Below are 22,126 nucleotides of genomic sequence, written 5' to 3'. Positions count from 1 at the left end.
GGTATTAAGACATATCGCACAATCCATGTTATTTCGTGATATTGCAAGATGGTGGGGGTCTTTGTATTAATGACTCTTGTCTTTACTATTCTGTTTCTTGCATTGTTCATTATCCTAATCATTGCAGCCCATGCAACTTATCGCAGATTGCGGTTTTACTAAAATAAACCTTGTTGAAACTTTACTGCATCTTCTTCATTGCCTGTGTGTGACTGAAACATGAGAAAGGAGTAATCTCCGTTTAACCACGACGCTCCCTGAGATGTCATGCTTTTGAGTCAATGCGTAAAGGCTGCCACAAATCACCTGGACTGTTTTGGGTTTTTGGTGAGGTGCTGCTTGTGAGCCGGAAGGGTTGGGACGACAGTTGCGTTTTGTTGTAGGATTGGCATAGTCACCTACAAACATAAGTACTGCGATCCTCAAACCAGCAGTCTTGCCTGGAGCAAGAGTCCAACTACGACACTTCAATATTGGAGAAAATTATATTCTTTTACCATCATTCCATTTAAACATAGAGGATGAATTCTTCTTTGGTTAATGTTGGTTAATGTGGGAGTAAGGTGAGGGAATGCCCGTTTATGGAAAGGTTTTGGGTGTTGGTGTGGGTTTTGTCACTGCTTTCCTTTTTATGCTTATTGTTCAAAGATAATTTTTAGTGCTTTTATACAAATGCACTGGTGACCCCTCTTGTCCACAATCCCTTTACATCTAAGGGACATAAGGAGAGCACCAACCCACCTGACTGAATCGCAATTCTTTGCATGAGCTGCTGCAGCCCATTAGGAGTAATTTCTGATTGTTTGAAAGACTGCATATAGGACTCAAACCTTTTGTGGTTGGAGAGTCAGGAGGGTTGGTGCTATCCTGTCCCTTGGATGTAAAGAGATTGTAGACTAAAAGGCTTACCAGTGCATTTGTATTAAAACACTAAAAATTATTTTTGTTGCTTTAATTAATTACAACATTAATATTATTTAATGTCGCTGAAATATTTGTATGCAAATGATTCCTCTATGAATACTGTGTGCTTTACAGTTTAGATTACCCAGTTCTGTGGGTAATCTAAACTGTTTATTTGTAACGTTTACAAAGTGGGCATTTCTCTGCACTTACTGTCATCTGTGCCTTACAGCCTGTCTCCAATCCACATCTGGTCTGTGTTGGTTGATGGCTTCCATGTGCATACCTCCCAAACAGCCAAAAACACAGGACACTCCGTCACATCTGCATACTGAAAGGGTCTCCCTGAGCAGGAATGGTGGAGGGGCTTTCTCTTATACTTCAAAGCCAAGTGGCCTGCCCTCACACAAAGGACTGAAAACCCCCACATGGGCTTGGATTGAGCTTGCCTCCTGTTTTAATGTCTCAGAGACAGCAAAGACTTAATCTACTACCTTTTAGCTAGTTTTCTGACTTCAGCGATGCCAGGAAGGACCTCAGCGATGGCAACACCAATGCCGCAGCCTGCTCCTGCTCTGTGAACTTCGCTGAATGCAACAACCGCTGCCTGCTAAGTAAGTCCTCATCTCCCTGACTCTGTGCAATGTCTTTGTTTCTTAGTTTCCAAACGGTGTTGCACCTGGGGGTCTGGTCGACTCCATGACTGACACCTGTGGCATTGCAGTGTTGGGAACAACTCCGTCAACTATGCCGTGATAGCCCCAGTGGAGCCATTGTGTTTCTAAATGCTTCAGTGGTATTTAATCTTTGAAAAATCATAACTTTGCTTGTGTACATTGTATTTACCTTATTTTATTTAGACAAAATGTATCTTTTTTTCTAAACCTGTGTGGTGTATTTTTGTGGTGTTTATACTGTCTTACTGTATGAAGTATTGCACAAATAATTTACATCTTGCCTTCTAAGTTAAGCCTGTCTGTTCTGTGCTAAGCTACCAGAGGGTGAGCACAGGATAGTTTGAGTTGTGTTATGACTTATCCTGACTAGGATTGTGGTCTCTACTTGAACATACCAATGTTTAGTCTACTCTAAAACAACAATCACACCATAATCTCCTACTTACATGCTTAAAACAATACATTAAATAACAAGCAATTACACCTACAAAACATTGTAAATATAAACATTAACTGTTCTTACATGATCCAAAGAAATGGGAACTTGCAGCCACTGTCCTCAACAACCAATGGGCAATGACATGAAAAAAGACTACAATGGACTTAACGTGAAAACATAATGTGGGAACTAAAAGTAAAAAGACTTTAAACACATTAGTTAACAGAAAGAATGTAAATGATAAATAATTTAAAATGTGTAATACTGTTTTTAACTTGCTTTTTTGTGTAGTGAAAAACATATTCAAAATGTGTCTATTAATTAGGCTAAAATGTTTAATTAACACTTTTCAATTAATTAAACTGTTCTATTTTAAGATGAAATGCTAATTTGTATCTTATGTTATCATCTGTCTTCATGTTCTATTTTAGTTAATGTGCTGAAACAATTTTAATACTTTTTAATTATTGAAATATTGCACATTTTAATATTATTAATTCATTAAAATATTTTAAAACTGCACTATTTTTTTCTACTTTTTTTATATTTGAGTGAACGGTCTAAATGTAATTAAAAAATGGGTGACTTGAATGCAGATATATTCAATATTTTTTATTTACCATTATTTACTCAGACCCCATTCTGAGTTTGGCAGTCCCGGGACCGCCAAGGTGGTGGTCTGACCATCATCAGTCTGGGGGGTGTGACCGCTGTATTATGAGTTTGCCTGTTGTACCAACAGAAGGTAGCCATCGGTCTGCCGGCACCGCCAGGCAGCGCAGGCCTTCATGGTCACAAGGAAGCACAAACAGGCTGGTGTAGACAATGTTTCCGCCAGACCCATTACGAGGTAGCCCACTGCCAATGTGACTGTGGCGGTCCAACCACCACATTTCAGCAGGCAGAAATGGACAGTATAAAGGGAGACGCTCACCTGCAGGAAGCATTACATGTCCGCTGCCTCCATGGAGCACTTCACACACATAATGCCGCTGCTGATGATCATCAAGAGATAACAAAGTCAATGTCGACACCAACAACTGTAAGTACACACACACACCGACCTACATCACCAACATTAAAAACAGCTTTTAGCGCTGACGAACACATCATGGGGCTGCACGACATGGGCAGCAGGTACATGTCGCAAACAACACACACTTACAAATATACATTAACACGGACACTTGCACAGTCATAATATGCTCCCTTTAGCCAGAACACTCTCACAGAAGTGCAGCACTACACAAATACACAAGGCTACACAGCTCAGGCACAGGGAGACTAAAGGCTACACAGCATTGTCACACATATTAACAACAACACACCTACAGCCCACATACAAATACAACCCACACACTCACATTCCACACTGGCCTACAACACAAACAGCACCACCAGTAAACAACCCTGCAATGGACACACACATGTGTGCCCGTTATCCGGGTTCAGACTATGATACCTTCATTATGCGGAACAGCGCGATCCCCCAGCTGATCTCATGACTGTACCCAGAGAGGGCCTGGCTGGTTGGTAAGTCACATATGTCCGGTTTGTTTGTGTGCAATGTCTGCTGTACAAATTCTGATGAGAGGGGCTCATAGTTGCACATATGTGAAAAGGCTCAAGCTGGTGACAACATCCAACAATCTGTCCTATTCTATGAGAAGAGGTCTGTCAAAGCCCTTTCTTCTGTGGTCTTGGGGACGGTACCTTGGGATATCAAGACTGACTCAATTTGGTTCAGCCATTCTTGGCTATGACATTCCAGACAATTTATTAGGCTATGTGCTGTACAGTGCAATAAAATGTTTGGAGTGACCAGACACTTGAATGATTGTGTTTCTAGTAATCTTCAGCATGAAACTACCTGAGATATATCCCTCCTTCCATTGCATCCTGTGTCTTCCTCATGTGCAGCACATGAGCTCACATTTTAACATTTCAAAATGTGGAAAAAAAGGTAGCAGGCAATGTGTTAATGATAGATGAGTTTATTGACATAGGTGCAGGAAATAATTGAGAGATGCAACAGAACAGTAAAGTGGAGCAAACAGGCATGGTAGATGTAATCATACTAGCAGATACCACAACATTTGGAGTCCAAAGTCAATTGTCCTACTACCATGGGAAAGGAAGTTGGCTAAATAACAGTCAACATATGCGGCACACAAAGGAGTTCCTTCAGAAAGAAGTCACTTGCTGGCAGTGGTTGGTGTCTTGCCATCTTTACTTCCTGGATGCGTGGCTGGAAGTCCCTGCTTGCGGGGGGTTCGGCTACTACAGAGGCAGGGGTGTCTGAGGTGGGTCCTTCCCCTGACAGGGCTTCCCTTCCTGTGGATGCCACAGATGTTAAAGGGACTGGTGTTGCTTGGCCAAATGAAAGGGGTGTGGTGTTGCCCACGGGCCCTGATCCAGGTACTGCTTATCTCCCTGAACACCCCCGATAGGGGCCTCCCACTTTTCCAGAGACTCACAATGGAAGTCCCTCTACAGCTGGCTGATCTCCATGAGCTCGGCAAGTACCTGGCGGATCATGCCTTACAATTCTTCACAGTCTCCCAAAACTTGGTTGATGGTGTCCTGGCCTGGACAATCCCCACTAGCCTCATTTTGCTGGCCCACTACATCCATCCCATGCGCCCTACCCCTACATGCTTGCACCCTTGGCACAGTTTCCCCCTACCACTCCTTCCAGGACCATCATTGTCCAAGGTGTAGTGATGTGACTCAGGGTCTTGGACTGTGGGGTCGCAGGATGGTTGTCACTGTCCTGGAGACACAGGTTGGGTGGCGAATGGCTGCCTGCAATGTATATGCAATTGGGCTGGTAGGAATCGATGTGGTCAAAGTGAGGCTCACTAGTGACATCTGACCAGGTTGCCCTGATGGGCCAGAACCATCCTCAACGTCCAGACATCCAGGAGTGTTTTCCTCACTGAGAGCTTCAGCTATGAGGGTAGTGGCAGTCTCTTGAGTGGGCTTGGCGTTCTCAGTGGCAGCTAGACCTGTTGAGGTGAGAGATGCAATGTTACGGGTAGTATTGTCACATCTACCTCCAATAGTTGACAGTGACATTTAGCAACGGCGATGTACACTTTGGATTTGCACATTTTCCCTGTGTGGCAGGTACACATGCTATCAATTGTACTGACCTGACATTTAAGTAACATACCTATTCCACTTCAGTCAACCAGCTGCAGAATGTATGAGTTCATTAGCACTTGGGGTGATGGTCATAGACTTACATCTTGCGAGCAATGCAGGCCAAACAGTGGCTGGGCATAATGTAGTTTAGACCACTAAATGGCCACGTTGACTGTTAAGCAGGCAGACTCAGAACTTTGCCATATATGGGATTGATGTCATCACATGGTCAGTGCATTGTGAATGTGTCTGCTTTCAACACCATTGAAGTGATGCATCTTGAGGCCTTTGATTTTCTTTCTTGTTTTTGTTGCACACAAGTTGAGCTGTCCTTCCTGTACATAACATTTTTGTCTTGGCTTAACTGCTCAAGATGGATCTAGGTGGTTAGCCACATCACAGAGTGTATCTTGATCTGTATCTTGGTCCCTTCCAGGTGGACAACTTGTGAGTTCACCGACAGAGGCATTACGGCATTTGGACACCAGCCTGGTGATTGGTTTTATAGGGACCTGCCCTCCTGGGATCTACAGCCATGATATTCCAAGTACTACACACAGTAGTTTATCTGCTTAAGTGAGAACAAGTGCATAGTGAGTTGACGAACAAGGATATTTGAACAGATGCACACTAGGATTGTGTTTGACTTTGGGGAGCAAACGCCTCCTGACCTTAGCAGTCATGTCCCTTCCTGTACTTCATGCACTTGTTCTATGTCACCCCTCTGTGTGTACACTTCATGTGGGATGTCCCAAAAAAGGGTATATTAGCAAGTGTACACTGAACTGGTGTATGGAGTGACAGTATGGGAGCCTCCTGTGAGTTGCATCCATGTAACTCCCTGTATTACAAACACTATACTGATGTTTTCCTCCCAAGTGTGTACACTTCAATGCTGGTTTGGTACACAGGTGTATTTTGGGGGCGGGCACAGTTGTGCTGTATGTAGTTAGAGGAGCATTGCCTGCTGTGAGTTGCAGTACCAAAACTGTCATTGCTTCACAGAGCCTGACAGGTGCCAACTCCTCCATTAAGTATACAACATCTGAGATTTTAGATACTGTCGTCCTCAGGGAAGGGGACACTGTTCTGGTGTTTCTAGTGACAGTAGCAGTGTCTCTTGGCCTAAGCAGTCCTGTCAGTGCCTGTACTACATAGACACTATACATATGTTATCCTCCCAGGTGAGACCACTTCAATTGGGAGTTGACAAACAAGGGTCTTTGTAGCAGAGGACACAAGGCTGGCTGAGTGGAGTAACAGTAGCAGTGCCACCTGGCCTGAACATTCCTGTCTGTGCCTGTACTACACAGACACTATACACATGTTATCCTTCTAGGAGAGTACACTTCTATAGGGAGTTTACTTACAAGGGTCTTTCTTGCAAAGGACAATGGGCCGGATAAGTGGAGTAACAGTGCCTGATGAGAGTTGTAGTCCTGTCAGTGCCTGTACTACAACACACTTTACTGATGTCATCCTCTCAGGTGGGTACACTTCAATGGGGAAAAGGATACAAAGTTCTGGTTTTGGTAATAGTAGAACAGTGCCTGCTGGGAATTATAGTTCTGTCAGTCCCTGTACTACACACACTGTACAGAGATTTTGTTCCCCAGGTGAGTCTACTTCACATGTGAGATGCCAGAACAGGGTCTATTGACAGGTGGGCAATGGGCTGGTAAGTGGGGTGACAGTGAAGGTAGCAAAAGGTTATCACTGAGCATGCATGACAATACATTTCAGTGTAATATGTTTGTGTTGTGACTTACCAGACTTGACTCCTCCAGATATTCCTGTCAAGCCCTCAGGATGCAGGATGGCCAAGACCTCCTCTCAGGATGTGAGTTATGAGGAAGGAGGGGGACCTCCACCACTCTTCTGGACATACAGCTAATGCCTGGATGGCATGAACAGACCATTCCCCGAGGCCATTCCACCTCTTTTTGATGTCATCCCTTGTGCGCGGAGTGGGGCCTGCAAAATTCATTTCTGTCACCTATCCTTTACCACATTTCCATTTTCCTGGAGATAGTGGTGGGCTGGACCTGGGCTCCAAATACATGTCGCTCTACTCTTATGATTTCATCCAATATGACTCTTAACTCACCTTGAGTTTATGGGGATTTTTCTGTGGTTATATGGTGGGGATTAAAAAATAAGTGGTGGGAAATGGACAGGTGACGGTGAGTTTATGGGACTGGGATGTGCAAACTGTTGGAAATAGGAGTGTGTTGAGGGTGTGGGATATGCGCTTAAGGAAAGTTTTGGGGGTGCCTAATCTATGGTCTGGTAATTTTTTGATGTGCTATGGCTTATGTGTTTGGCATTGTAGATGCAAAGGATTTTGTTCTGTGAAGGGGTGTGTTTTATGAAGTGCTTTGCAGGTGTGTCAGGTATGGCAACATGTATCAGCTGTGTTGTTTTCAAATCCATCCATTAGCTGTGAACCATTGTGGTTCGGACCAGCATTGGCTGACTTCCATGGATGTCCGACACTCCGACTTTTAACTTGTAATATGCTTGGTGGGTGGTTGACAGTCTGTCAGTGCTGAAGGTCGGACCTCTATTTCCCACCTTCAACTGGACGTGCTATGTATTTTTTTTTGCTGGCTTTTGGTGGTTCTGCCTGTGTAACTTGAAATATGGCGGTCTGTATGACCGCCAATATAGCAGTCTTTTGGCAGCCGCCAACACGGCCGTCTTGCGGTCTGACCGCCAAACCCATAAACAGGCCCTTACTTTCTAATGTAATCTGTTTATAGGATGTATTTCTATTAAAATTAAATGTCAGGGTTCAGATAAATTGTTCTAAATAAACTGTCAACCAAAATGTATTCTTGCATGTAACAAAGATTACTTGTATCCCAACAAACATTATTTCCTCGTAGACTAATATTTGAGTCCTGAAAATATTTTATAATTATGTATAAATTACATACATAACAAACTCATTACATTTCCTAGAAACCTTCTATTTTTTAATATATTTTCATACTACTAAAAACTAACACTAAATCCACCATTACCCCAACAAACTAGTAAAAAAATAAAGGGCCCTAATATGAGTCTAGCAGTCACAAGACCGCCAGACTCGCTGTGGAGGTAAGACCGCAGCGGCTGTGGCAGTCCGACCATCACATTATGACCCTTGGCGGTCTGACCGCCAAAAGAGTGCCATCTCCGCTAGGATGTTTGATCCCAACTGGATGGCGGCAGTTGTGGTTGTAGTTTGCCATGCTCCGCCATGCTGCTTACAGCCATGTTCTCTACCAGTCTTTTCATGGCGGTTCAATTGTCATGCAAAGGCTGACACAGAACAAGTGAAGGGCATGGGAAATGCAGAGGCCACCTTCCCCAGCACCGTCAGAATGAGCAGAAAGTGTGCATTTGAAGGGTGCTTGGGAGCCCCCCTGTGCTATGGCATTGGACTTGGCTCCATGGGGAGTGAAGTCAAATGACTGCACGTTTTCCAGTAGGTTGACCCCCAGAAACCTTAGTGTCTGACAGTCAGCCCAATGGAAAACTCGTGATGGGGCAGGTAAGTAGACTGCCAGGACCGTGGCAGTCTTCTCATTGTAAGTTTGGCAGTTGGGTTTTTCCAACTGCCAAAATCATAATCAGCCCCAAAATATTTTAAAGAGTGCATATTTTTTTTAAATATATACTTAGTCATTAATAATGTTAAAAATGGGGTCTTTGGTTGATAGTCAGGTAACCCCCTGTCTAAGCAAGGACCCTCACTCTAGTCTGGGTAAAGGAGAATCACCCTCATTTAATCCTCGCTCACCCTCCTTGGCAGCTTGGCACGAGCAGTCAGGCTTAACTTCAAAAGCACTGTGTAACATATTTGTACAAACACACACAGTAACCCAGTGAAAACACTACAAAATGACACAACACAGGTGTTATAATAAGTCCAGAGCACCTGATAGTTCTTCAGTAATGTTTAATAATACACCATCAGCTTTTCAGTCAAAGAACCTTTCCCACATCCAAATCTAAACAGAATAATTATGAGAGTTCAACTGACAGGAACATTCCATTAGAATGAGAAGGGGAGGGGAGGGGAAAAGGACAATGGATGAGGGAAAGTAGTAGGATAATATACACAATGGTTCGACCTATAGGTCAAGTAATTACAACAGGTTTAGAAAAATAGGTAATATTTAGCTAAACAAAACAAGACCAAAATGACAAATATCCAACATAGACAAGTCAAGATATAAACTTTTACAAGAATAAGAGTCTTAGGCCGTCATTACAACCCTGGCGGTCGGTGTTAAAGCGGCGGTAATACCGTCAACAGGCCGGCAGAAAAAAAAATGGAATCACGACCATGGTGGAAACCTCCAACACAGACAGCCACTTTAACACTCCGATCGCCACGGCGGTAGAAACAAACACCGCTGTGGTAACCATCAACAGACAGGTGGAAGAGAATGTACCGCCCACTGTATTACAACAGGCCTATCCACCACCTTTTCTGGGGCGGTACAAATGCCATCAAAAGCACAGTGGAAACACCCTTTGGAAGGGAAACCACTCACCTCTCGACACCCAACGAGGAACCAGGATGTCATAGAGCCCGAACTTCAGGTGCTATCAATGTTGGTTTACCTCCTCTTCTACCAGGAGCAGCAAAGAAGGCGGCGACGACCACAGTGAGTACTGCACCTAGCACACAGGGGAGGGGGGGATGAAAGAGAGAGTGACACACACAGGCAACACGCAACACCCCCACCCCACCCTCCCCCACAACAACATACCCACAAATACATGCATCAACATTACATATACACCCTGTCACCCCCTGGAAGAACGCAAGGACAAAATTAAATGAAGTGTAATCATCGACAATTCAGACGCGGAACAGCTCTGTAAACGATCATTATATACAAATATGTACAGCAACTACACAAGTCCAGATAGTGTTCCAATCATTGTCCGTGGACCAGTGGTCCCAAAATGCATGGATGAAGCCCACACATGATACCTGACTCTAAACGGAGAGAACACCGCTGGGTCATCAGGTCGAAAATAAACAGGCACCTCAGGGGGAAGGGGAGGGGGGGACCTCAGCCGGTTGAAGGGACGATGCCACTGCTCCACGAGGGGGCTCCAAGCCCACTGATTGTTCCTGGGGAGTGCAAAGCCACAGTCTCTCAAATCTCTCAAGTGGGTGGTTTGCCCACTGATTGTTCCTGGGGAGTGCAAAGCCACAGTCTCTCAAGTCTCTCAAGTGGATGGTTTGCCCACTGATTGGTCCTGGGGAGTGCATAGCCACAGTCTCTCAAGTCTCTCATGTGGGTGGTATGCCCACTGATTTGTCCTGGGGAGTGCAGAGCCACAGTCTCTCATGTCTCTCAAGTGGGTGGTTTGCCCACTGATTGGTCCTGGGGAGTGCAAAGCCACAGTCTCTCAAGTCTGTGACATGTTCTACTGGTTCTGAAGGGGCTTTGTGCCCAGAGTGTTTCATCCTGCCAAGGACTGGGGTAGTGGATGCTTTTCTCCACTGGTTCTGGAGGGGGCTTGGTACCCAGAGTGCTTCATCCTGCCAATGACTGGGGTAGTGGATGCTTTTCTCCACTGTTTCTGGAGGGGGCTTGGTGCCCAGAGTGCTTCATCCTGCCAAGGACTGGGGTAGTGGATGCTTTTCCCCACTGGTTCTGGAGGGGGCTTGGTGCCCAGAATGATGCACATGCAGTGTGGCAGGTCCCATTCCTTCACCTGGGTGTGTGCCACGAGATTGCCTGGGAACAAGTAGCATGATATTCCATGGAGTCAGAGACACACTCCACCCGGCTGTACTAACAGTGCTGGGTGTGGTGCCTCATGTACGCTGTGCAGGGTCCAGGACATCTCCTGCAGCCTTGGACGGCTGTTCACTGGGAATGTTTGCCATGTCGGCTGTGGTGGCACTGTCTGTGCACGTCGTGGGCTAGTGGCAGTGGTTGCGGCAGTGTCTGTGGCGGAGATGCTGCCGGTGGTGCATGTGTCAGCACCAGTGGAGGGGGACACCATGACGTCTCCTGCAGCCTCGGACGGCTGGCCACTGGGGTTGATGCTGGGGACTGTTGCTGAGGCAGCAGATGTGCCGGTGGCGGTGCAGGAGGCGGTGTCCACCACAGAACAGGTTGCTGTTCTGTTTGCCAGAAGGGGTGACACCAGTCCCTCAGCTGGAGGGTCCGTGCCCTATGCTGACTTCCCCTTAGCCTTGTGTCCCTTCCCCATCTGGGATGTCGCTGCTGGGCCCTTGACACTGTCCCCTTTTGGCTTGGAGGAGGCCTTGCTGGGTGGTTGGTGCGTCTTTTCCCTACGGCATGTGGGCCCCGTCTTCACCTTGGCAAGTGGCGGAATGGGCTGATCCTTGGCCTCACTAGGTGGCACACTCTCAGCCCTGATGTGTGCTGCCCGCGATGTTACTGGACTTGCTGGGACCACAGTGCTGGAGGATTTGGTGGCTGAGATGCTGGGCTGGGACCTGGACATCCTGGCCCTAGGGGAAGGACGGGTGGGGGAAGTGTAGGGAAGAGGTCAATGTTAGCCAGGAAAGGTTTTTTAGACACACTGTGTTGGGAAGATGGAGTGGGTTTGGGAGTGGAATAAGAGGTAGTGGTTGTAGGAGGTAAATCTCTGCTGAATTTGGGTGAAGGTGCATAGGTTGGAGGCTGTTGTGAGGTGGATGGCTGTTGAGTGGGTGTGTGCCTGCATTTGTGTAATTTGGGAGGAGGGCTCACAGACACACTGGGAGAGGATACAGGGGATGTGTGCATGGTAGTGGGGGTGGTGAGTGCACATGAGCGGTGTGTGGTGATGGGCTTGCTGGTGATGGAGGTAGTGGCTGAGGATGTAGTGCATGCAGGTGTGAGTGGAGACAAGACTGGGAGGGAGGTGGAGGATGAGGAGGAGGGGAACACAGTGGAGGCAGTGGATGTTGGTGTGTCTGCATGGGTCTGGTGCATGGGTCTGGTGCTTGTGTGAGTGCCTGTGGGATGTGTAGTGCTTATGTTTGCCATGTCCACTCTTGTGTGTTGATGAGTGTGCATGCTGGTCTGATGGTGTTCTTGGGATAGGCTGAGGTACAGGGGATTGGGTCTGGGTAGTGGAAGTTGGAGGGGGGAGGCTGGACACAGGGACAATGGCTGCCATCAGTGCTGAGGCCAGAGCCTGAAATGCTCTATGTTGAGCTGCCACGCCAGAATGAATGCCCTCCAGGTATGCATTTGTTTGCTGCAAATGCCTCTCGACAACCTGGATGGCATTGAAAATGGTTGATTGCCCAACAGTGAGGGATCTCAGGAGGTCAATAGCCTCCTCACTGAGTGCAGCAGGACTGACTCGGGCAGGGCCTGAGGTGCCTGGGGCGAAGGAGATGCCCACCCTCCTGGGTGAGCAGGCACGGGAAACTCAATGAGGGGCTGCTGGGAGGGTTGTGCTGGTACGGGGGATGGCTGCTGTACCTGTTGTTGCAGTGGGCACAGAGGTGCCCACCACTGCAAGGGAGCTCCCATCAGAGGAGGAGTCGCTTTCGCTGGCGTCTGCTCCTGTACCCGTCGTGGAGCTCCCCGAGCCCTCCGTCCCACTGGTGCCTTCAGACTCTGTAAATTAACTCTCCAGGGCCATGTGGGTTGTAGCTCCCTCCGTCTCCGGTGCCAATGCCCCTCCGCCAGATGATGCTAATGCACACAAGAACCGGGGAACAAAACAAAAAGGAGGGGAAAGACAGAAGAGACACATGATCAATGCCTGAAACACCACTACCGTTGGTGGACACAACACACAGGGAGCAGCCCTATGCACTAGGCCGTGCACTATCAGTGCAGGGAAAAAGCACATGCCCATGGGGGACTCTGCCTAGACCCATTTGATTCACACCTGGAACCCAGAGGAGCCTGACTAGGTGTAGAGGGCCACTACCACTTTTGGGTTTGGAGTGGCACTGAGCCTGCAAAACAATGGATCTACCTTGGCGCATCTGCCCTGGACTAGGAGAACCCACAGCCCACTTCCCCCACCCAGAAAGCGCACAGAGTCAGCTGAATGACACTGTACTCACCTCCTTGTGGCTGCTGTGATGCCCTCAAGCACCCATCCAACTCAGGATATGCCTCCGTCAGGATCCGGCACATCAGGGGTGTCATGGTGCAACGGGCACCCCTTCCATGTTGGGAAGCCATCCCCAGCTGGGCCGCTGCCGTCTTTTGCTCCAGCAGCACAGGTCCTCCCATCTTTTACAGCAGTGGGTGCTCCATCTATTGTAGACCCCCAGGGTTCGCACTTCCTTGGCGATGGCACGCCAAATCCCCTTCTTCTGGTGGTCGCTGACCTAGAGGAATAGTGATGTAAGAATGGATGTTACTCCCCCGTCCAGTTCTTCTTACTCATTGCCCACAAACCTCCCACCCTGGCCCAGAAAAGCATACACTCACCATCCTCACATGCTGGCCTGTGCCCCCGTCTCTTCCATCCACGACACTCCATACATTCATGTGCCATCTACCATACACACAGTTTACTCACCTGTTTGTCTGGAGGACCATAGAGTAGCGTGTACTGGGGGAGGACCCCATCCACCAGTTTCTACAACTCCTCCGCAGGGGCCCTTTCCCCAGACACTGTAGCCATTGTCACTTCCAGACTCAGGTCACAAAAGCACTTGCAGTGTAGGTCCTCTCCTGTTGAAGGTCAGGTATCAAGTGAGTGAACAGATAGAAAATGGCGGTCACGTCCGCGGCGGTGCGTACCGTCACTGCCAGCATACATCGTCATTGGCTCCTGAAACCCATAGGGCCCAATGATAACCAATGCTGAATTGCGCTGCGGTCTTCGTCCGCCTACAGCGACGATGCGCAACGCCAGCGCAGTTACCTCATTTCCCCTTGTCCCTCCTTACAGGTCAGGCAGCCGCCATTTCACAGAGCCACATGGCAGGCCAACTAACTGCATCACAGCACTTTTGGCCAGGAATATGGACAGACAAAGCCACACACCGATTATATCACGATTGTGCTAAACAGCCTTTTGAAACCTATGTGGTGTATGACCCTCTTCTCACCCTTCTCCTCCATAGGGCATGTCCGCTGGGGCAGGTGATGAGATGGCATCATCCTCCGGTATACAGACCCCTGGTGGACCTGTCGACAATGGAAGACTGACACATCATTATCACCTACAGACTTGATCGTGCCACAATCCCGGAACTGTGTCCCTAGTTGGAGCCAGACCTGATGTCAGCTATCCCCCATCCCACAGGAATCCCCCCTCTAGTGCAGGTCCTGTCAGTACTCCATTTCCTAGCCAGTGGGTTCTTTCAACCAACAGTGGCCATGGCATCAGTGATGACATAGCCAATGTTGTCTAACGTGTTGTCCAGAGTGGTGTCTGCCTTCTGAAACACTGCTCCCTTAGGTGGAAGATTTGCCCACAGTGAAAGATGACTTCTATGCCCTGGGACATATCCCCCACATCATTGGTGCCACTGATGGTACACATGTGGCATTTGTCCCCCCCCCGAAGGAATAAACAGGTGTACAGAAACCGTAAAAGATACCATTCTATGAATGTGCAGATGGTGTGCTTGGCAGACCAGTACATCTCCCATGTGAATGCCAAGTATCCTGGCTCAGTGCATGACGCTTACATTAGGAGGAATAACAGCATCCCTTCTGTGATGGGGGAACTCCAGAGGCACCAGGTGTGGCTAATAGGTGAGCCCAAGGTCACAATACAGTTGACATAGGTGTTTGGGTATGGGAGAGTCCCTAAGGGTTGGAGGATGTCTAACATTTGTCCCTTGATATTTGCAGGTGACTCTGGTTACCCCAACCTGTTATGGCTATTGACCACAGTGCGGAATCCCAGGACAAGGGCAGAGGAACACTACAGTGAGGCACATGGGCGAACTAGGAGGATAATAGAGCACATATTGGCCTCCTGAAGGCCAGATTCTGGTGCCTCCATCTGACAGGTGGATCCCTTTACTACTTACCGAAGAAGGTGTGCCAGATAATCGTGGCATGCTGTATGTTGCACAACCTGGCTTCGTGACGCCAGGTGCCTTTTCTGCAGGAGGATGGGCCTGTTGCCTGTTTTGTGGCAGCTGTGGAACCTGCAGACAGTGAAGAAGAGGAGGCAGAAGAAGAAGATACAGACAACCGAAACAAATCATCATGCAATACTTCCAGTGAGACACCGGTAAGAGGATGGCACTGCTTCTCACATATCATACTACTGTAGGACATTGCATAGATCTGCCTTTTTACCTCTGTGTATGGACCCTGACAAGTCACTTTGGCTTTCCATTTCACAGATCTAGGTCCCACTTTCTGCCATCTGTGATGTTTACTGTTGCCCAAAAACTGTGTAACATTAGTAAGTGAACATGAAAATTGCTATATTTCTGAGAGGTTGCAATTACACATTTGTGAAAGTACAGACTGACTCCAGATTGATTTGTGATTCAAGGGTGTTTATTTCTGTGCAAATAAGTAGAGGGGGGTGTGCAATGGACTGGGGCGATGGTGGAGGAATGTCCATGGTAGAGTCCAGTCTCTTGGTCTCACAGGTGCATTGTCCAAAGGGGCATTGGAAGTGGAGTAATGGCAGTTCAAAGTTGTCAGGGTGAGAAAGTGGGACAAAAGGGTGACAATTAGGAGAGTGTTATTTCCCGGCGGGAGTCTTGGCAATATTCTCAGTCTTGTTCCTGGATCTCAGGGACCATTTGCGGGGTAGTTCTCCTTCTTCAGGGGGTTGGATGCTGATGGCCTGTTGGTCCTGTGGCAGGACCTCCTGTCCACTAGCGCCGGCAGAAGTAGAGGGCTGTTCATTGTTCAGGCTAGTGTCAGGGGCCCGTTTGTGTGCCACTGTGTCCCTCATGGTGTTGGCCAGGTTTGCCAGCACCCCTGCCATGGTGATCAGGGTGGTATTGATGGGCTTCAAGTCCTCCCTGATCCCCAGGTAGTGTTCCTTCTGCAGCCGCTGGGTCTCCTGAAACTTGGCCAGTACCGTGCCCATGGTCTCCTGGGAATGATGGTATGCTCCCATCATGTTTGAGAGTGCCTCGTGGAGAGTCGGTTCTTTGGGCCTGTCCTCCCCCTGTCGCACAGCAGTCCTCCCAGTTTCCCTGTTGTCCTGTGCCTCTGTCCCCTGAACCGTGTGCCCACTGCCACTGAGCCCAGGTCCCTGATTGTCTTGGGTTGGTGGGTTTGCCTGGGTTCCCTGTAGTGGTGGACACACTGCTGATTGACGTGTCCTGGGGACAGAAGGACGGGCCCGCTGGGTGGGTGCTGTGGTGGTGTTTCCTGAGGGGGGAGGGTCTGGGGTGGTTTGTGAAAGTGGCAGGGGAACCGACTGTCCAGAGGTCCCTGATGGGCTGGGCTGGTCATCTTGATCCAGGAGTGCAGAGCTGCTGTTGTCACTGTGGGTCTCTTCTGTGGTGGGACTGGATATGTCTGGCACCTCCTGTCCGGTGATGTTGGGTATCAAATCAAATCAAATCATTAACATTTATAAAGCGCGCTACTCACCCGTGCGGGTGTCAAGGCGCTAGGGGAAAGAGGGGGGTTACTGCAGCTCGAAAAGCCAGGTTTTTAGGTGTCTCCGGAAGGCGAAGTGGTCTTGGGTGGTCCTGAGGCTGGTGGGGAGGGAGTTCCAGGTCTTGGCCGCCAGGAAGGAGAAAGATCTCCCACCCACAGTGGAGCAGCGGATGCGAGGGACGGTAGCGAGTGCGAGGCCAGAGGAACGGAGGAGTCGGGTGGGGACGTAGAAGCTGAGGCGTCGGTTGAGGTATTCCGGTCCCTTGTTGTGGAGGGCTTTGTGTGCGTGGGTGAGAAGTCGAAAGGTGATCCTTTTGCTGACTGGGAGCCAATGCAGGTGTCTCAGGTGTGCGGAGATGTGGCTGTTGCGGGGTACGTCGAGGATGAGGCGGGCCGAGGCGTTTTGAATACGTTGCAGGCGTTTTTGGAGCTTGGCGGTGGTCCCAGCGTAGAGGGTGTTGCCGTAGTCCAGGTCGCTCGTGACGAGGGCGTGGGTCACGGTTTTTCTAGTGTCGGCGGGGATCCAGCGGAAGATCTTGCGGAGCATGCGGAGGGTGAGGAAGCAGGCGGAGGACACGGCGTTGACTTGCTTGGTCATGGTGAGAAGCGGGTCCAAGATGAAGCCGAGGTTGCGGGCGTGGTCTGAGGGGGTCGGTGCGGTGCCAAGGGCCGTGGGCCACCAGGAGTCGTCCCAAGCGGACGGGGTGTTGCCGAGGATGAGGACTTCCATTTTTTCAGAGTTCAGTTTTAGGCGGCTGAGCCTCATCCAATCTGCGACGTCCTTCATACCCTCTTGTAGGTTGGTCTTGGTGCTGGCGGGGTCCTTGGTGAGGGAGAGTATAAGTTGGGTGTCGTCTGCGTAGGAGGTGATGATGATGTCATGCTTGCGTACGATGTTGGTGAGGGGGCTCATGTAGACATTGAAGAGTGTCGGGCTGAGTGATGAGCCTTGAGGTACGCCGCAGATGATCTCGGTGGGTACTGAGCGAAACGGAGGGAGGTAAACTCTTTGGGAACGGTTTGAGAGGAAGGAGGCGATCCAGTCCAGGGCCTGGCCTTGGATCCCGGTGGAGCGGAGGCGGGTGATTAGGGTGCGGTGACAGACGGTGTCGAAGGCAGCCGAGAGGTCGAGGAGAATGAGGGCGACTGTTTCACCGTTGTCCATCAGGGTTCTGATGTCGTCTGTGACTGAGATGAGGGCGGTTTCCGTGCTGTGGTTGGTTCGGAATCCGGTTTGTGAAGGGTCGAGCAGGTTGTTGTTTTCCAGGAAGGTGGTCAGCTGTTTGTTGACAGTCTTCTCTATTACCTTGGCTGGGAAAGGCAGGAGAGAGATGGGGCAGAAGTTTTTCAGGTCGCTCGGGTCAGCTGTAGGTTTCTTTAGTAAGGCGTTGACTTCGGCGTGTTTCCAGCATTCGGGGAAGGTAGCAGAAGAAAAAGAAGAGTTGATGATGGCCTGGAGGTGCGGGGCGATGATGTCGTCGGCTTTGTTAAAGATGAAGTGAGGGCCGGGGTCCGAAAGGGGCGCCGGAGTGGATAGAGTTCATGGTGGATTTGGTTTCTTCAATGTTGATGTGGGTCCAGTTGTTGAGGGTGATGGCCGGGGGTGCGGGTTCGGTGGTGTTTGGTTGGGTCTGGTGTCCGAAGCTATCGTGGAGGTCACTGATCTTGCGATGGAAGAAGGTGGCGAGGGATTCGCACAAATCCTGTGAGGACGTGACGGAGTTGGCGTTGGCATTGGGGTTGGAGAACTCCTTGACGATGCTGAAGAGTTCTCTGCTGTTGTGGCTGTTTTTGTCCAGTCTGTCGGTGAAAAAGTTCCTTTTAGCAGCGCGGATTAGATGGTGGTGTTCGCGGGTAGCGTTCTTGAGGGCGGTCATGTTGTCAGCGGTGTGGTCCTTGCGCCAGGCCTTCTCGAGGGCGCAACAAGTTTTCTTTGATTCTTTGAGGGTGTCAGAGAACCAGAGAGGTTTTTGGGTGTTGGTCTGTCAATGCGTGCGTTTGAGGGGAGCAAGGTTGTCTGCGCAGTTGGAGATCCAGTTTGTGAGGCTGAGGGCTGCGTCGTTGGGGTCGGTGGTGATGGTGGGTTGGTTGGCGGCGAGTGCGGAGAAGAGTTGCTCTTCAGGGATCTTGTTCCACTGTCGACGAGGGATGGGTTGAGTGCGGAGGTGTCGGGTCTCGCGTCGGAATGTGAAGTGGACACAGCTGTGGTCGGTCCAGTGTAGAGCGGAGGTGTGGCTGAAGAAGATGTGTTTGCTGGCGGAGAAGATAGGGTCGAGCGTGTATCCGGCGATGTGGGTGGCGGTGTTCACCAGTTGTTTGAGGCCGAGGTTGGCGAGGTTGTCGAGCAGGGTGGTGGTGTTGGGGTCGTTGGGGTCGTTGTTTTGTTCCAGATGAAAGTTGAGGTCGCCTAGGAGGATGTTCATCCAGGTCTCCGTGATGAATGCGACGTCCGGGGCTGTGGAGTCCAGGAGGTCCCAGAGTTCAACGGCGTGCTTGTGGACGGAACGAGCGTTGACAAGGATGCACTTGAGGTGGTTGATGGTCGTGGTAGTTGCGTGGTGGAAGGTGCGTTTGCAGGAGTTGCAGGCGAAGGGTCCATGGGTGCGTTTGGGGTGAGCTTGGAAGCAGGTCTTGGAGCGTCCTGGGTTTAGGGCGTGGAGGGTGGTGGGGTCGTAGCGGATCAGTGGGGCTTGGGAGAGCTGGGGACCAGGGGTCGTGGTGCTGGGCGCAGATGGGCGCAGACGGGCGCAGATGAGCTTGCCTCTGGCGCGCCTCCGGCGCGGCCGCTGCGCAATCGCGCAGCGGCCGCCATATGAGGTAGGAGGGGGCGAATGGGAGCTGGGGGGCGGGGCGTGCAGGAGGTCGCGGCGGGAAAGCGCGAGGGAGGGGGGGACAGGTAGAGTGAGAAGAGCTGGGGGAGGAGGGTTTAAGGGTGGAGGGGGGGTGAGTGTTAGGAGGTTTTGGAGATTAGGGAGAAGATAGGAGGAATGTTGTGAAGATAGGGGAGGGGGGTTGTAGAGGTGGGTGAGGGTGAGAGGTAGAGTGAGAGGATAGGAAGATAGGTAATAGAGGGGGTGGCGGGAAGGGGGGGAGAGCTAGAGAAATAGATAGAGAAAATAGATAGATAGAGAAATCGATAGATAGAGAAATAGATAGATAGAGAGATAGGTAGATAGGGGGAGGTGGAGAGTGAGGGAGTTAGATAGCGAATGGGTTAGATAGGGGTGATAGAGAGGGGGGGCGAGTGAGAGAGGGGGGTGAGGCAGGAGCAGGAGGGCAGGCGTGGGGAGAAGAAGACGGAGGAGGCAGAAGAGCCGAAGGCAGAAGATAGAAGACAGAAGACAGAAGAGCAGAAGACCGGAAGAACAGAAGAACAGAAGACCGGAAGAACAGAAGAACAGAAGACCGGAAGAACAGAAGAAAAGAAGACCGGAAGAACAGAAGAAAAGAAGACCGGAAGAACAGAAGAGCAGGAGACCAGAAGAACAGAAGAATAGAAGAACACAGAAGAACACAGAAGAACACAGAAGAACACAGAAGAAGATACAGAAAACGAAGAACAGAAGGCAGAAGACCACAGAAGAAGATGAGGAAGAAGAGAGACGGCAGGAGAGGCTGAGAGGCACACAGAAGAAGAGAGAAGACGGGGAAAAGAAGAGTACAGAAGAAGATTACAGATGAGGAGCGAGGAGGAAGAACAGAAAAGAAGAAAAGAAGCAGGAGCAGGAGAGAGGGTGAGTAGCGCGGGGCAGAGCGTGGGGCTGGGAGGTGGGGGGTACTTACTGTGAGGTGGGTCTCAGGAACTCAGGAACCTGGAGGAGCTGGAGGAGCTGCGGCGGCAGGGGGAGCGACCTACCCTTGGGTTCTGTTGGGTACAAATGCATAGTTATTGTATCTGTGTGTGCCATCTTGTGCAATGGGTGAGTTACCCTCTACTCCCGTTCTTGCATTATTGTGTTTGCCCTTGTGTGATTCGTGATTTTGGGGTCTGGGTGGGTATCTGTACTGGACATGCTTTGGTGATGGGGGTCCATGCATAGGTGTTGTATGCAGGGCTTGGTATTGGGATGGGTGGGTTGTGATGGTGAGGCATATATGAGATGTTGGGGTGATGGGGTTGAGGGTGAGGGTGGGGGTATGTGATGGCATGCAGGTGGCGCGGGGATGTATTAGTGAAAATATGACTCACCAGAGTCTAGTCCTCCTGCTACTCCTGCGAGGCCCTCAGGATGCAGTATTGCCAAGACTTGCTCCTCCCATGTTGTTAGCTGTGGGGGAGGAGGTGGGGGTCCACCACCAGTCCTCTGTACTGCTACCTGGTGTCTGGATACCACGGAACACACCTTACCCCATAGGTCGTTCCACCTCTTCCTGATGTCATCCCGTCTTCTTAGATGCTGTCCCACTACGTTGACCCTGTCAACGATTCTTCACCATAGCTCCATCTTTCTAGCAATGGAGGCGTGCTGCACCTGTGCTCCGAAAAGCTGTGGCTCTACCTGGATGATTTCCTCCACCATGACCCTGAGCTCCTCCTGAGAAAACCTGGGGTGTCTTTGAGGTACCATGATGTGGTGTGGGTAATGTGTGAGGTGATGTTTGTTGGGCTGTGTGATGTGTTGTGTTGGGGTGTGTTGTTTGAGGTGAGCTGATATTGTATGAGTGATGGTTTTGTGTGCTTGTGGATGCTGGTGTTGTGTTTGCTATTCTCTCTCTCTGCTTCTTCACAAAAATGTAATTGTAAGGGGTTGTCGGTAATGTGGGTGGATGTTTTATAGTGTTGTGAGTGTGTGGTGTGTATGTGTATCAGGTGTGTGTATTTAGAATTGTCCAATGTGGTTGTGTTTTGTAAGTATTTTGAGCGCGGCGGTGTGTACCACCAATGGATTACCGTGGTTGAAAGACCGCCGCATTGATTTGTGGGTCATGATAGTGTGGGCATATTCTTGTTGGCAGGACGGTGTGGGTTTTGCTATCGCCAGTTTATCACTGATCTTTGGTATGGCGGACTTGTGTAGGTGTCTGTATAGTGGCGGATTAGGAGATGTGGGTCGTAATACCTGTAGCGGATTTCCGCCACGTGCACGGTATGTTGGCAGCCTTTAGCACAGCTGTAAGCGGGATTTACGGCCAGGGTTGTAATGAGGGCCTTAATCCTTAGAAAACAGTGAGAACGCTGTTATTTCACAAAAGTACCTGGGTAGCGTCAAAATAAAGCAGCACGAGCGGGTGTGCATCAAAAAAGTCCAGCAATTTGTTGATTTCTCACTCGCATGCGAGAACGTGCATCGTTTCTCCTTTGGTCGGGTCAGCGTGCATTGTTTCTTCTCTCTTGCAAGAGAGTGATGCGTCGATCCGGAGGGGCACCTCAGGTCTGGGCAGGCTTGAAATCTGGTCTCACGGTGTCAAGAAACCGTGCTGCACGG

This window comes from Pleurodeles waltl, chromosome 3_1, assembly GCF_031143425.1.
Source record: "Pleurodeles waltl isolate 20211129_DDA chromosome 3_1, aPleWal1.hap1.20221129, whole genome shotgun sequence".
Classification (NCBI taxonomy): domain Eukaryota; kingdom Metazoa; phylum Chordata; class Amphibia; order Caudata; family Salamandridae; genus Pleurodeles; species Pleurodeles waltl.
The sequence above is the reverse complement of the archived record's forward strand: the minus strand, read 5'-3'. Positions refer to the sequence as shown.